Genomic DNA, 17,351 nt, shown 5'->3' on the forward strand with positions numbered 1-17,351 from the left:
TTCGATCAAGTTGTGTTACTTTCATCCTACACAACTCTCCCTTGCTCCCATCTCTGTTCTTTGATATTGCAGACTCCCAGACATCTGAAGAGAAAAAGGGAGTGAGATGTGAAGAGCAGAGTAAAGTATTGCCTTTCATTCGACTCTGTGGGAGTCAGAGGTTGTTGTGTACGTTCTATGTTGAGCTGTGAGAGCAAAGAGAGAGAACGGGCCCACCAGGACGTAAAGCCTCCCAGTGCTTTTCACAATAGTGGTTTGGCTGCAAGAGAATGAGCCACAAAGCAACAGAGGAGGAGCAGCAGAAAACAGAGTCCAAATGGTATCAAAAGGAGCAAAAAGGATTCAGTATTCCTGTTCCTTAGATGCTCTCCCTTTCTGAATACAGAGTAGCGGCTTAATTGATTCCCTCTCTCTATTGGCGGCGCTCTGACAACAGGTTAAAAGTTATAAATTGAAACACTTCCTTGCCAATTTCGGCATAGACCAGTAAATTACTTGGAGGGAAGAGTGATATTGGGTTATGCTGATTTATGAGTGCTGGTTGAGATCTTACAGTTACCTGCTTCTGGCTCTCACCTCACACTATTAAATCTCACTTCCACCAGCTCAGCTCATTTGTATTACTTTCCACTGTCCAATCTCACCAGGCTTCTTCGGGATCATCACTTAGCTCACCATCAGCTTAATTTGAACCCTTTTTAAAATGGACTGCTTCCAAATCACAATGTGCTTCCCTAGTTTCATTATTATGGTGGACATTAGTCTTACCCTTGCTCTGTCTCTCACTCTCCTTCTCTCATTTGTGTTTGCGAAACACTTTTCATCTCCTGGTGCTCCGTGCATACCAATCTACCAAGGTAGAGCTAGCTAAAATAAAGAGACAGATCAAGTCAAATTTATTTATGAAATGCTTTTCACAAACAGGCCCATTACAAAGTGCTGTGCAGAGAACAAAGTACATAAATACAGGTAAATAGTGAGTGTATCTGTGCTTGTTGGCCATGGCTGAACTTTTCATGGTCATCGGCCGTCAACAGCAAATAAAATGCCAATCAGATTTCCTTGCTTCCTTGTTTCTATACCAATGTGATTTTGTTTCATGAACAATATTTCCGCCTGCCAAGTGCAAAATGGATAGGAAGTTGATTACACACATTCAAAGCTTCCCAGTTCTCTACAACTTTTATTTCAAAGACCTCAGAAATAAATGCTTCAAAAACTATGCTTCCAACTGCATCCATCGTTGGGATCAATGGTAAGCTCAGAAGTGTTTGAAGAGGTTTTTTTTTTTAATTATGTTTTATTTTGTTTATTTTGTTTACTGTTAACTTGTCAAAATGATGTAACATTACAAATGGCAATACCAAAGCAGCAAAAAATATATGATTTGCCTGTTGAAAACTTGAAGACGACAGGACCAGCTCAAGGCACTTTATTATTACTGAGGTCAGGGCCACTGGTCTCTATATGTACAAAATGTAATGATGTGAGCTATTTGGATAGTCCAATGTTGATGCTCTACTAGCTAGAAGTCGACAAAAAGTAGATGTTCAATAAAGTGTCACTTGCCTATTTGGGGCATTTTCACAGACTATGTAATCCTAAACCTGACCTTAGCCTAACCCTAACCCTGACCATATTTTAACATTAACCCTAGCCCTGTTGGGACTGTCCCGCAGCATTCCATTAAAGACTTTGCGGAAAAAATCTTTGCAGCACTTTGACTTCATGTGGGCAAGGTTTCCAGACCGAAATTTGCCAATCTGATAAGCTTTCTGGAATCCTTGAACCTTTTTCTGTTACACGAGTAAAACATATTACGCTATGTGTATGTATATATATATATATATATAGACAGTATATGTATATATATATGTATATGTATATTACATATACACTATATATACAGTATGTGTATATGTATATTACATATACACTATATATACAGTATGTGTATATGTATATTACATATACACTGAATATGTATAGATGACTTTATACACAATTATGAGACTCAGTAGACTTTTTAGTGACACATAATACTTGGTAAGAAGTTGAGAATCAACCTTGGACTAAAGTGTGACCATTTTTTAGTATATGCATTACATCTTACAGTATGATAAATTAGACCTGCGCTGTGTAGATTTAGGTGGATGATTGAAAGTCTAAAAAGGTTATTTAAACAGTACTAAAGATGTATCATGTGTTCCCAGAGTAAAAAGAAAAAAAGGTCATCTGCTTTGGTGATCTACCTCAATATCACACTCACAATACAAAAAAATATACTCTTGACTGATTGTGGGTTCCTTTTACTTCAAAGTGGTTTGTGATGAATTATGAGATTTGAACTCAGTGCCTCGTGAATTATTCATGAGTAACTGTTTTTCTTTCCAAAACCATACAGTGCAGCTTTATTTGCTATTTCTAAGATTTCTAAGAATCTTGAAATACTTTTTTTGTGCCTGATTTGGGTTGATACGGAGACTTGAATGAGATTTACAGCAGAACGGAGAAATTCCTTCACAATGTTCTGTTGAGGCCCAGTGAAAACCTACAGTTGCTGGAGCGAGTGGAATCAACAAAAGCAAGTTTGGAAGAGGCAGTAATAACTATCGAAATGTAGTCGCCTTTTTCAGCCATTGATTCTCCAAACAGAAGATCAGCTGGTCACTCCTGCAGTTCATGGATGCCAGAAAACATTGTATTTGGTGTATTTGGTGGTCTGTTCCCTGTATTGACCTCCGAAAGTTCTGCGCTGAAGCTGGGAGCTGCATCAAACTGTTTTGACGTGCCACTCAGCGCCTCTAGTTTGTCTGCAGCCACTGAGAACAATAGGAACGCTAATGTCGGACACTTTCTATCTGCCCAGAGCTTAAAGCTACACTAACCAATTTTCCGACCACTAGAGGGTGACAGAAACCGCAACACATTTGTAAACACACACAGCAAAGCTACTGGGCGACGGAAGCCCTTAAGGACAAACCGTACATAAAGACTAATGGCTAAAATAAACGTACCTACGGAAAGGTAAAATAAAATGTCAGCGGTTACCAGTCTCGCTTTGCTAGATTTTTCTCTCGCTGAAGGTCACATGTCCCACAATGACAAGTGAAGAGGTAGGTAGCAAGTTTACTACTTGAACAAGTTTACTGCTTTCATACAGCAAGGGAGGAGACAAGCTAGTTTTAAAAAAAGGAAAAGCTACGACTTTGACAGTAGCGAACATGACAGCAAGCTTTAGAAAATAGGTGAAAACACAGCTGGCCCGCCTGTGGCTATTTGTTTATATCATTACGTCTCACAGAAATCTCCAAATAGCACACGTTAGTTTTAGGATTGGTTATAGGTTGGTTATAAGTGACTGAAGCCAGCCCACACGATTTGGTATGTGTGCTCAACATGTTGCTGCTGTGTGGTTGTGTTCGGCTTCCATAATTCGTGTATTTACTTTTGGGACAGGAGAAAGGAGGGTGTTAGGAGGGGTTCGCCTGTCACTCAGAGAATAAGCCTAACTGGATATAACTGATCAACAATCAACCATAAAACAGAATGATAAAGGGCAAACATCAAGAAGAGCAACACACAGCAGATTTTAGCAAGACATAACAGCCTACCTAATCTACATAGCCTAACCTACATGGCACCACCAGCCTTAATTAGACCCTCAATGCATACAAGGAAAAACTCCCAAGAAAAAAAAAATCTTGTTAGAAAAAAAAAGGAAAATAGCGACCAGGACATGGGCAATGACAATACACGAATATGCCTGACTATTGGTCATGGGGAATAATTTCATTAAATTACATTTTGTTTTTTTCTTTTGAAAGAAACTTTAATGAGTTACACAGACACCAAGAAATTATATAGTTACTGAAAATGGAAAAATATGACCTTTAATTATACACTTTGCCACCTTCTCTGACTCTCAACCTTTCTCTCTCTCATTATCACCTTATCATGCCTCACTTATTATTTATTTGTTTTCATCATGAGTCTGAACTCAAGCCTTAGTCTGTTGTACTGAGTTCTGTGAACAGTGAATTTTTAGTCACTTTTTGTCATTGAGACTCTCTCTCTCTTTGCCAACCTCAAGGCATGGACTTCCAGCTCACGCATCATATGATGCCCACACACACACGTCAGGGATTACCAGCTTTTCTCTCCTTCCCTAAACAGCCCTCTAGGAAGAAGAGACAAAGATGTTCTAGCACAGATAGACACCTCTCCTCTCTCCTCTCCTTGATTTCTCCCCTCTTCTTGTACGGTTGTAACACTCCATTTTCAGCCTGGATGTACTGTATATGTGTTAACAGCGACTATCCAAAGTTTAGAAGGCAGGGATGCTTTGAGTTGATAAGGCAGCCATTGTGTTATCAGGTGGAGAGATAAGAGATAGTATAATGATGGGCGGAGGCCGGGCTGTTAATTAGACCATCGATTTAACAGGACTCTGGCATGGTGACCAGGAACTTTGAATGCTAGCCAACTAGGTAGGACGAACACACACACACACACGCACGCATGCACACACACACACACACACATACACACGGGTGATCTCATGCCCATGCTCTCTTACACTCACTGGCATACACATATAGTAAATGATTAATTTTTGCAGGCATACATGCAAAGACATGCACGATACATTGAAAGCGGTCAACAGAGCAGTGGGGGACAAGGACGGGACTGGGACGACTGATAAGCAACCACAATCAAACAAAACACTCAAACCATTCATGAATATACACACACACACACCATGAGCCTCTATTGTGTCCATGGCAGAGGTCAATAGAAATAGAACAGTATTTTTTTTTATCTGAAGGAGAAATAATAATTGGATTTTAGGTGGTGCACATTGTGCAGCTAGGTGCTATTGACTCCATTGGTGTATGTGAGTGTATTTTCTAAAAGAGAGTGGGCAGTCCAGTCACCTTTAGTAGTTTTTGTTCATTCAAACAGTTGGAAAGTAGAAAGGGGAACAAGGAACCTAAAGTTCTGGTGGGATCTGATCCGAGGACAACAGGGGAACATGTCTGGTTTCAGAGGTGGCAGACTTAACCACTTAATTATCTCTGGGCACTGTGCAGTATTGGGTGTAGAACAGGATGGTGCTGTTCTGTTTTTTTTTTTTTTTTTACCATATTGGTTGTTTTATTTTTTATTGATGCAGTAGTTTGTGTGGGGTCTGCATTTTCTTCTACTGCTGGCTGTGTGGTGGCAACATTTCCTCATCCTCATTCCTTCATACTGCTTCAGGTTGTTTTCTGATCAAAAGCTGCTCCATTTTTCGTGCCCCGGTCATAGCACTTTTCAAAACCGAGTTACAAACTGTTTTACAACAAGAAAAATAGAGTTTCAAAAGTCAATAAAACATCATACAAGATAAAGGACTTAAAAATAGGAAAGAACACCATCTAAAAGAAGGAATACAATGAAATGGAATACAATAAATAATAAAAATATATTTAAATAGAATAAAATAAGTTAAAATAAACACTAAGGCATTTACATAAAAGTAGGTTTTAAGAAGTGACTTAAAAGATTATACCAATTTTGCTAGCCTCAGACTAGAGTCTCAGGCAGGGAGTTCCATAGCTGAGGGGCCCTGACAGCAAAAGCCACCTTTAGTGATGGGCCCTACCTGAGGATTTCAGGCTGCGCTCAGGCTCATGAGGGACTAAAAGGTCTAAAATGTAGCTTGGAGCGTGATCCTGCAGAGCTTTAAACATTATCAGTAAAATCTTAAAATCAATTCTGAAACCTACGGCAACCAGTGAAGAGTGGCAAGAATAGGTGTGATGTGGTCTCGTCTCTTAGAATTGGTTAAAAGCCTCACAGCTAGAGGCAGGAGATGGCTTTCTTACTAAGCCCTAAGTAAAGAGAATTATAGTAGTCTAACTGTGAAGAAATAAAAACCTCAGGATCACCTTTTCAAGGTCTTTAAAAGATAAAAAGGACCTAATTTTAGCTTCTTCAGCTGAAGAAAATATGCTTGGACAACCCTTGTTATTTGGCCATCAAAAGAGAGGTCAGAGTCAAAGAACATCCCCCAGATTATGAGCAGCAGGCTTACATTGGAGGACAAGGGGCCAAGAGTAGGCTGGAGAGAGGTGACTAAGTTTGGGGGACCAAATAAAAAGATCTCAGTTTTGGATTCATTTAGCTGAGTGGGACATAAAGCTGAGTGTCGTCAGCAAAACAATGAAAATGGCATGTTTACGAATAATGTGCCCAGGGGAAGCATGTAGATAGAGAATAATAAGGTTAAAAGGCTAAAATTGACCCCTGGGGTACACCGCACGCAAGGGGGGCAACAGAGGAGGAGGTTTCTCCAACTCTGACCGAGAAACTTCTGTCACTAAGATACGAGCGAAACCGATCAAGAGCCGAGCCCCTGATGCCAACCCGTTTCTCTAGACGTTTGATTAAAATAGTGTCAACTGTATCAAAAGCAGTGCTCAGATCAAGGAGAATTAAAATAGAACAATTGCCAGAGTCCGCCGCAAGAAGTTGATCAGTTAAGACTTTGATAAGTGATGTTTCGGTGCTGTGGTGACCATGAAAGCCTGATTGGAATTCTTCAAAAATATCATTATTCATAAACGAAATTGTTGCAAGGAAACCGTCTTTTCTAAAAATTTTGGATGAAAACGGTGGTTTAGAAATTGGTCGAAAAATTTTCAAAACAAGAGGATTTAGAGTGGGCTTTTTCAGGAGAGGTTGAACTATCGCATGTTTGAGGAAGGAAGGAAACACGCCAGTAAAGCAGTTGACAATAGATAAAACGCCAGGACCAACTGACTGAGATACCTCTTTCAAGAATCTGGTGGGAATTATATCTAGAGGACAGGAAGTGGACTTCATATGAAAGATGGTGTCCTCTACGGTTGGATGGGAGATTTCATTAAAATGAGTTAGCAGAGAAGGGGGATCGGAGTAATTATAAATACAGAGGTCTCTGGACTCAGGGGAAATTTGTGATCTAATCCCCTCTATTTTCTTGACAAAGAATTGGAGAAACTCCTCACATTTTTCAGGACCTGGTTCTACTGGTTGATTGGATGGGGGACTGATCAGTGAGTGGAAAAATATACTTTCCTAGTGTCCTTGACTGCATTCTGATATACAGTCATTAAGTTTGAGGATATTGAGTGAACTGGTGAGGTTTTTTTCCACTTGCGCTCGGCTTTCCTGCATTGTCTCTTGATGTCCCTAGTAATGTCACTGAGCCAAGGTAGGGCATTAGGTTTCCTAATTGTGTCTTTAAAAGGTGCAAAGAAATTCAGCATGGCCAAGCAAGAATTATTAAAATCAGAAACCAAAGCATCAGCTCAGAAGTGCTAGAGGAAGCAAATAAGAAGGCCTGGCGGAACTGGTGAGCAGAGTTTGAGTTAAAAGAGCGAGAGCGGATGCAGGTAAGGGGCTTGGGTGCAGGAAGAGGGAGTAGGGACTGAAAGATGACAGCTTTATGACCAGAGACAGGGAAGTCTAGTAAATCCAAATTACCCAGGGAAAAACCATGGGAGAGGACAAGGTTGAGTGTGTGCCCCTTATTGTGTAATATTATATATGATCAATACTGTATATCATAAAATGTTAAAGGTACCTTTCAGGCGGTATTTGATGCATAACATGTAATCATAATACATCCATTATGATTGAATGTATTTGATTTGTTTAACTGTCTTTTATTGATTTATAATGTTTAGCAAGTCAAGACAACCTCTCTTAGAAATGGAATTTAATGGATTCAATTCTGTTTCCTGTCATTCCAGTTCAATTCCAGTTCTGTTTCCTTAGAGCTGGGTGCAATTACAATTGCAATTCCAACTCCAGGAATTGAATTGGAATTTACCATGCGTTCTCAATTCAACTCATGAATGGACCCAACCCTGTTTCCTAATAAGGGTGGTAGGGGGCTGGAGCCAATCCCAGCATGCACTGGGTTGGGGACTGGAGCCGATTCCAGCATGCATTGGGTGGAAGGCAGGAAGACACCCTGGATATGTATTATTGTTATTGATTTTATTTTCTATTGTATGTAGAAGATATTAAACACGATGCTATCACACTTCTCCCTAATTCCCTCTCTGTCTTCACTATCCTATTATCTAAGTTGAGTGCACACTGAGCCAAGGGAATATAGAGTTGTCCCCGCATTCTGGGATAGTTAAGGTAGCTGCATTCAGTTTATATATTCCTTATATACTTATGAGACATGGACCTTTATATTTCCTTATTTCATATAAATCAAATTTCACAGGGGCCACATTAAAGGAATTTCAATCTGAATTGACATGTTCTTGATTGGCTCTTCTCCTGGTGATCAAGGCTTATATATATTAACTTTCTGCTTGAGCTGTCTGTTTGCGTGTCCCTTTTTGTTTTATTTCAGAATTTTGAAAAAAAAAGTTTGATTGAGTGACCTTTTCTAGGTTGCTTCTTGGAGTGTCATTTGTTCGGTGAATGAAGCCTAAATATCATCATCTGTAGCTAAAACAACTCAAAATCAGCAATCAACAGCAATGAATTATTCATGTTGCATTTCCATAGTGGGATTCCTGCTATCTGGATTGTGGTGGAAAGATAATGTGATCTCTCTGATCTACTTTTCTCTGTACATCTTACACAATCTTGCAATTACAATATTCTTCCAGCTCTTATCGGCCCACCTGTGGGTGTGTTTTGTTGTATATTGTTGCAGCTAAGTCGAGAAGGGATATTTGAGATGGAGAGATGATGAAAACCACCAGGAACCTCAGCTAATATCCGTTTACACATTTCAAACACACCCAGAATTACGCTTGTGATAAGTAATGAAAAGAGAGTTTAATAAACAGAGGCAAGCAGATAATTCATGTTTGTGTTTATTGAGAAGGAGCATGTGAAATAATTTCTATTAGGTATTGGCATTGCAGATTGGTAAGAATGTGTTTGATTATATTTGTGAAAGCATGGTGATATGATGGAAATAAATGTGTGCTTACCATGGGGATCCGTGCCTGGTTGGGCTTTAAGCTTTTTCAAGCCTTGGTGACATCTCATTTCTGTTGTTCCTTCTGATAAGAGATACCCGTTTGCGAACCGTCAGGACAGGGTATTGTGTAAAAATAAGTCATACGTGTGTGTGTGTGTGTGTGTGTGTGTGTGTGTGTGTGTAATTGCCTTCAAAACTAGTAGATTGGAGTTTTAGTTATACAAACATTTCTCAAAGCCAGACATAATATTATTGGTTGAGTTAGAGTGCATGTGAATGACATGTCCCCGGATTTGCTCCCAAAAATCTGGCCACCTTAATTTAACAATTTCCAGCAAAAAATTAACCTCAAAAAGAATAAAATGTAGGCATGTATTTCACATTTGTGTTAATACCTGATGAAATTTCAATACTTAATAATTTAACAAAATTCTGCTGTGCTACCACGTGAGTAGCATATGCTGCTAAAAGTAATACAAAATTTGAAAAAGGAGCATGTGGCCAGCTGGGATTTAAAGGATGGATGGGCATTGTCACGTATTTATTTTCTGAATTTCTTTCCTATGTCTTTCAATTTAGGATTATATATTTCAACAGCTAAGCAAATGTACATATGTTAAATTTGCATTTACGATCCCTGAGATGTAATCTTTTTTTTGGTGACCAAATATTGGTTGGTGGGAGTTTTAATGTAAAAGGAATAAATGTAAAATGATACTAATTTAAATGGAATAAATAATGTAAAAGCAATAAAAAATAACAAGACAATATAAATAAATGCATAGTTGAATGAATATCCAGATCCATGTAGTCACTGCACACACATATACAAAACACATACACACAGATCATACTTACTCAAATACACACACACACTCCCACCCATACACACATAAGCTAACTAGATGCACATTACAGACCCAATAACAGATAAAGTAATGATAATAACAAGAGTCCCTGAAATGTAATTACTGACCTTGAAACAGTACCGTTTTGGTCAGTTTCTGTCTTAGGTTTGTGGTGTGTAGGTTCAATGTGTGGAGGCGTGCAATGTGGTGCTTCCTTAATTTGAAACAGACTGTTGTGTGGAGTGAGATGATGGTGTAGTGGTGGTTGTCTATGCCAATTTGTGTGTCACTAATGTGGGTGGATAATTTGAAAATGTCCCTGTTTCCCAGTACAGAGATGACAGCGCTCTGGAGGAGTGGAAGTGGACATTTTCTGGCTGAGAAGGCATTTGTGTGTTGTCTGATGGCATGACCAGTCCTCCCTGGTCTCTCAGCTGCACTTTCATAAGATGCTGGCGGCTCTGATGACACAAAAGCCTCCCGACACTCATTGTAGGGCAATGTCAACATTGCTTTCCTGACCACAAAGCGTGACATGTACACCAGTTCATTGTTGACTAGGTTGACAGTTTCTGCAGGAAAATTATGGTGGGTGACAATACTGCTCTTGTCTGTGAATGGTGTTGCCAGCTCAGACTCTGAGAGTAATTGTCTTATTTCCCCTCTAGATGATGCCACCTGGACAAAGTCGGTGGTATCTTGCCCAACCACATTTCCGGTCACTCCTGGCTTGACATCGCATCGGGTGATAAGATGCCAGAAAGCTGCCCCGAACTGCCCTGCAGTTGGATTGTTGTTCCATCCACCTTTACAACAAAATAAATCTTGTAAGTACACCCTCTAAATTGTAGTAAGTTCAATGCATGTATTCTGAACTAACCAGCTCTTCATACTGTACTGAAGAACAGTTTAAGGTGATCTTGGCTGAACTTATAGGTCAAGATATATTTTTGGTTTTGCAGAAGAATAGGCAACAGGGCAACAAGGGAGTCAATGTTGGCTACCCATCCAGTGATTGCTCTATGTCTGTAAGAAAATGCCAGGTGAGACATTAGAACCCCAGACTGTGGTAAAACATTATTTGCCATTTCCATTATGCATTGCATACTCTGTGTACTTTGTTACCAAACTAACTCAGAACTAATACTCATACCTCTGTGTGAGGTGCAGTGGCTTATCTCCACACTTGAGGGAGATTAGATAAGCTCTTGTTCGCTGCAGAAACTCCACTGTTTGCCCAACATTAGCAGCAGTAATTGCTGCTTTTTTGCCCAGTCCTCTTGCATTGTGTGAGTTGCATACATCAAAGAGGCTGATCTGTTAATGATACATTTGGCCTTAATTTGATTTGCTTTGGGATCCATAAATAAAGTGCTTATACAAAGGTTCTAAAAGTAAAGATGGTCAGTTATAAAAGCATGGCATGCAACCCTGAAACTTGCTCTCAGCACAAATGTTGTGCATCTTCAGGGCTTCAGCCACTGATCGGCTCAAAGTATTGGCAGCCAGGGACACCTTAAGGCAGGATTAACCATGTTATTGCACATGCTTTATATATTGTCATTTCATATTGTAATAGTTTATACTGTAATCAGTGAACCTTTCTTAATTTCATACCTTCATTTTTTTGTTGTTTAAAGTCCACATGTTTCTTGGTCAACTTATTGGCAGCATGTAGACCAGCTTGATCTTGGAGCTGGTGTAGTGGTGTAGTAGTGGTGTGGTCCCAGCTAATGACCCCATCTTCGCTTCAGCATATGACAGGCATCAAAGAAGATCACTGTCTCCAGGTGTGACAAATTATGTTACAGTGCATTCTCGTAAATCAAACTTGCAGCCCAGGAGACGGCACATGCTAACATTTGTTGGGTGGCCATCCATTGTCATGGCAACAACATGCATGTCAATATCATTAAGGGCTGAAATGATGTGAAGTGCAATGTTTTTTTTTTTCATTTCAGCCATCAGGGAACGAGTGAAGAAGTGGGGCCTTCCAGTGGCCCGTGAGCCCCACAACCATAAATACAAACGCCTCCTTGGCATCCAGGTCCTCTTCTCCATAAGACCCAGATCCACAAAGCCATCCCAGGAGTCTTCTGCAGCATTGTACCTGATGAAGCGTTTAATAGACATTGCATCCAAAACCAAACAATATCTGCTATACTGGTAAAGGTTGGCAGAAACGTTTTCCTGTAGGGCTTCAAGCACAGATCGATTAATCCATGGCCTGTTATCAATTGTTTGCAGTTTGTCGTGCCATCACTAGGTGGTTGTCTTTTACATGTTTTGCTTTGATATCTGTGCACAGTTATAAGTGTTTATAGTTGAGTTAAAGCTGCACTAAGCGATTTTCCAACCACTAGAGGGTGACAGAGCTAAATGTACCTGCGGAGGAGTGTCGCCGGTTAACAGTCTCGCTTTGGCAGATTTTTCTCCTACTGAAGGTTACATGCCCCACAATGACGTGTGAAGTGAAGAGGTAGGTAGTAAGTTTACTAGTTTAACAAGTTTACTTGCTTGCTTTATCGATTCTGCCATTACGATATTTTTTTTCAGGAATAGGAGGGGGAGAGCACCGGTTTCAAACAGCGAGGGAGGAGATGAGCTAGTTTTAAAAAAATGAAAAGCTACTGAATGGGCCTGGAGGAGCTTAGATTCGGACCGACTTTGACAAGCTTTAGAAAAGAGGTGAAAACAGCAACACAGTTGGCCCACATGTGTGGCTATTTGTTTATATCATGTCTCACGGAAATCTCCATATAGCACACGTTAGTTTCAGGATTGGTTATAAGGTCTGAAAGTGCTTATTGCAGGTTTAAACTCAGTTTCAGCCGATGTCCGTTAGCTGTTTAAAGTTAGCAAACGCTAACATTTCTTCTCCACTAAAGGTAGGCTGAGCTACGTTATTTTATAGCATTTAAGGGGTTGTATTAACTTAATGTCAGCTTTCAGTTGAGTTTTGAAAGTTGGCTAATTAAACACCTGTGCACACAGATTGAACAACACGTGTATTGCAGTTTTTCCTACGTGACTTTATCATGCAGCTACTTGTCGAGTTTAATGGGCTATTTTCATTTTTTACATTACGTTCTTCTGATGGCAATGAAGAGGCAAAACGAAACTTACGACAGAGTGGGAGGCGAATAGGCGCAATGATCTCTTCACATTCATTTCTGGAACAATTATAGAACTATTTTTGATACAATTGCAACTGCAATGATTGTTGCATTATAAAGTCATGTTCTTAAACCACCTTGTTCTTCAAATGACAGATGAAGTTGATAACCACAGATTAAGTTGATAGTCTAGTCTGGGTTATTATATATTATAAGGCTGTCCAGTCAAGACATCACTATATTAGAGCTTAGACAAATCAAGCCATGCTTCTGGTTGTAGTGGACATGAATACCATTGCAAGCTTGGTCATTATTGATTGCATCATCTGGTCAGTCACTGAGCCTGATGAAGATGGTCATTAGGAATTCTACCAGCAGACGAGTTTCAGAATTGTGGGTTACCTGAGACAATTTATTGAGATAGGTATGTTATCACCTGTAAAAATCTGCACACCTATGGGGGTCGTTCACACCATAGAAGAAACATCAGGAGGTTCCCAGCTATTATGCATATCTGAGCACTGGAGAGCCCTGCAGGAGGCAAAACGCAGATTTTTAATTGGCAGATTTAACAGACAGATTGCACAACTTTTGGACATGAACAAACCAGGCACACTGAGAATCACACTCATTTTCCTCTTCTCTTTCCTTTTTCAGTTCAGCTGATAATATGTTCTCTGGTTGCTATCTGCTGCATCATTCATTTTACCCCCTCATCTCAGCCAGAGGCCAAAGTTTGGAATCAAATATGTCATGATAGTCCTGTGTTTGTGTGTGTGTGTGTGTGTGTGTGTGTGCGTGACATATCGGTATGATGCATAGCTCCTGCCACAGCTAATGACAGAATTAAGCATTTGTTGTTGGGCTAATTATATTGATTTATGTCAGTCTTGCATGACACACTAAAAGCTAAAATGCAGCCCCCAAGGTAAAAGGCTAAATTAATTCATCTATACCAGACACATAAATACTTGTGTTGGATTGGACAACAGTATAAACACAAGCCAATCAATGTGGATATCTACATGATGAAAGTTTTACAAGTCTGCAACTTTAAGGTGTGGCTGTATATTTAGCCTTCATGCATATTCATAAAAGTTCATAGTGTGAACGTCTGCTGTGGATGGAAATGGCTATTCTTAAATCCAATATGGTGAAATGTTACAGAAAGCAAAGCAACACTGTCTCATTTGAGATGTATCCAAATGAACATTTTCAGCTAATGATTCCCAAATGAAAAAACCCCTGCTGCAAGTGTAAACAAGCAGGATGTTGATCTCTCTACAGGCTGCAAATACTCGATCTTTGTTACAAACATGAAAAGCATGACAATTAATTTGTATACTGAAATATATTTATATATTGAATATCACTTTTACCTTAACTTGTAATTCTTTTTCTTCCAGTCCCTGTAAATGGATGACACCACACACAGTTTTGAGATGCAAAGGGATTTTAAAACCGGTAGAAATACTGTTTTAAACCAATTACTTTGTATTTAATCATCAAATTCAATAAGTGAGCACGCATATTAATGTTTGATGTCCACTTTAGTCTCTGTTCTGTGTGTTTTCTGCACAGTGTAATACATGCAGCGTTTATAGTTAAAAATGGCACATGTTATGGCATTTTTCATTATTATTATGACATCAAATGTCATAAAAGTGTATGTCTGGATTTGGATACAGTTCCGTAAATTTTTTGTAAACATTTGTAGGCATGAGTCACTTGCACAGAACTCGAATGGATAGAACAGCCATTCCCATTCAAATCAATGTTCCAGGATGGTCAGAGCAGCAGCCATTTTTATGTGTAGCCTACCGTTGGGCTAGCTTCTGTATAAACAGACTAACCGCAAGTCACTGCGGCAAGAAGTTTTACAGCAAGAACCAAAGGAGCTTCTTCGTCAGCTTGCAATTACAAGAATATTGGCATTGGTATTGGTATCGGCCTTCAAAAATCCATATTGGTCAAACCATAATAATAGTCATCATCATCATCATCATCATCATCATCATTATCAGATGTCCATTTTGGTGGCTGGACAGTTGTACTTGACAGTTGCTCTATTGTAGCCATACTACCAGAAACCTGTCCGTTGGAAGTGTTGTCGGAGAGAACGGAGCCCAAACCAGCACCAGGAGTCCACCCACCAAGGCAGAAAACCTTCTACCATTTGTGGGGTGTTAACAGTCATTTGCTTGCTGATGTGTTGAATCTTAGCATTGGAAGGATACGCTTCATATCAAATTACAGAAAAAGTAAGACTAGACAAGTTTTTTATTCTCATTTTCTGTTACGCGTTTTTTTGGTCAAATCAAATGAACATGAAATGTTGAATGCATGGTTAGGTTCACTCTTTCCATAAACAAAAGGCACATTTAGGATACCTGGGTCAGCTGCAGCAGTTTCATCTTCCTCTAAAGCCAAGTTGGTGTCTCCCTCATTTTCTGGCACAGTGCCACTGATTAGGGATTCCCTGATTATCATGGGGAGACATCCACCATGGGGAAAGAGCTTGGGTGTCCCCTTAACCCCACCAGTGGCACTGACACTCTGACAGCATTAACTGCTGTTGTGACATGTTGCCACTCAACAAACTTTTTTTGGTTGGTGATACCTGAGGCCACTGGGGAAATTTCTCTTTTCAGTCTTTGTCATTTTCTCACACAGACAATGGAATGACGAGCACATTTACATATGCATATCAGTATTCATTAAGGGTGTTTCATGAAGCATCTATAGTTATATATATATATATATATATAGTTCATTGTGGGAGTAAAGGGGACGGAGTATGAGGCTTGTGCACATGCACGCCATTTCAACATTATTGAAATTTATAAAGGGGGAATTGCGTGCCGGTGTGCGTACAGATAGTTTTATAGATTATTTTTGTCCATGCGTACTTTCCCTCTTTTGTGTGCACATTAGCGGTCAGTGTGGAATCTTCGCACAGTTTTATAAATTAAGGCTCTGGTGTAGTGATTGGTTGGACTGAGACCTTCAGACTGTCTGCCCTGATTAGACGATTCTTAAATGATTCCTGTGGGGAAAGTGGGCAAATACATGACCACGGCAGGACTCGAACCTGCAATCTTCTGATCCGAAGTCAGATGCCTTATCCATTAGGCCACATGGCCTGCCACATAAGGGTCAGTGCTGAATGTCAATATGGATAGATGGAAGGGCAGTCCAAGCAACAGTGGCATCCAGCTTGTTCCTGCAGCTGGATGAGTTCTTGAGAAGGGTGAGTGTTTGTCTTGATTAGCAACTGTACATTCCCCCTTTTCCCACTGTCCATGGTTAAGGACATTGGTTAAGGATCTACTATACTAATGATGTGAAACATTTGTAGTTTGTTAGCTGTATCAAAACAGAGTTCAGAAGTATGTGTGCATCGAACCCAGGAGTCAAACAATCTCGTTGCCATGCCTCTATGAGATAGATATTTTAATAGATTGCTTTTGAACTTGCATTAACGACTAGCTGATGAGGAATGATGAAGATGAGGGGGAGAAAATCAAAAATACTCTGACCGCTCAAAATGGTGTTTTAGCTAACAATAGGGCTTTTCACACAGCACTTAGCCCTGGGCTAATGAACGTTTCACACAGGCTAATTCCAAAGTGGGATAACCCTGACTTTGGCACAGGGCTAGCTGGCCCTGCTCCATAGCAGGGTTATCCCCAACTTTTCAGGGTTAAACCCTAACCCAGAAAATTGTTTAAAACCAGGGTTATCTGTTGGCTGTGTGAAAAGGGTTAGAAGACTTAGTGTCACTTGTGTGTTGTCCAACCAAGTAAGTTCTCATACACAACATTGCTAAGCAATGCTGCGCTGCGGAGCATTCCTGGGCTAATGTGTTTTTATTACCACAGAATATTCGGACATGTAAACCCTGGGCTAGCAAGAACGCTGTGTGAATCATTAGCCCTAGGCTAAGAGTTAGCTATGGGTTAAATGTCTGTGTGTGAAAAGGGTTAGCTTAACCTTAGGCCAAGCATGTGCATGTTTATTTATAGTATAAAAAGTTATGTTTCTCCCCATGGTGAACTTGACTTGAAGTATAAACTTGTGCCCTGTCTCCAAGCCAAAGCTCCAGATCTCTGAGAGCGAACACAACATTTTTCCCACGGTGCGCCATGTGGCCGGGGGCAGAAAGGGGCAAATTCAGGTCACTGACTCAGTCACTCACTCAGGGACAGCCTGCGCTTCTTCAAATGGCCTCTAGAGGGCGCGCCGTGGGTCTGCACAGGATAGGTGCTTGTTCTAGATCATCTGATTGACTCAACACAGAGAAAAGAGAAAGATGAACTCTAAAAATGCAAAGACAGATGGAGACAGAGAGGCGAACAGAGAAAGAGAGCAGAAAATAAACCAAGCCCATCAGTAATTTAGCAG

At 40.1% G+C, this 17,351-nt stretch overlaps 1 non-coding gene across 1 annotated transcript; it reads right to left on the reverse strand.

Annotated features, from left to right (window-relative positions):
* Positions 1–16,017: 16,017 nt before the first annotated feature.
* On the reverse strand, positions 16,018–16,090 carry trnar-ucg (transfer RNA arginine (anticodon UCG)). The gene has a single exon. It is a non-coding gene; the product is annotated as a tRNA-Arg (tRNA).
* Positions 16,091–17,351: the final 1,261 nt, after the last annotated feature.

The sequence above is a fragment of the Centroberyx gerrardi genome, chromosome 16, assembly GCF_048128805.1.
Source record: "Centroberyx gerrardi isolate f3 chromosome 16, fCenGer3.hap1.cur.20231027, whole genome shotgun sequence".
In the NCBI taxonomy this organism is placed as follows: Eukaryota; Metazoa; Chordata; class Actinopteri; order Beryciformes; family Berycidae; genus Centroberyx; species Centroberyx gerrardi.